Genomic DNA, 268 nt, shown 5'->3' on the forward strand with positions numbered 1-268 from the left:
AAAGCCCTTGGGAACAGAAATGGGAGTAGTGATACAAAGAAGGGAGGGGGAACAACAACATATGTGACAGAGCATGTTCAGAAGGGGAGCTGAGAGACAATAAGCTGACAATGGACACGGGATAGAAGAAAAATCACCAGTATGGCATGATCAGCTAAAGGAACGTTTCAGCCGTTAGAGCTATTTTCCTGCCTTCCCTATGATGCAGTCCTCAAGAAGGATAATCGGACTCGTTTACTGTTATGTTGGGTAGTGATGCTAGATGACC

This window comes from Echinops telfairi, unplaced genomic scaffold (genome assembly GCF_000313985.2).
Source record: "Echinops telfairi isolate 266 unplaced genomic scaffold, ASM31398v2 ScPeMD7_5868;HRSCAF=6743_0, whole genome shotgun sequence".
NCBI classification, from domain to species: domain Eukaryota; kingdom Metazoa; phylum Chordata; class Mammalia; order Afrosoricida; family Tenrecidae; genus Echinops; species Echinops telfairi.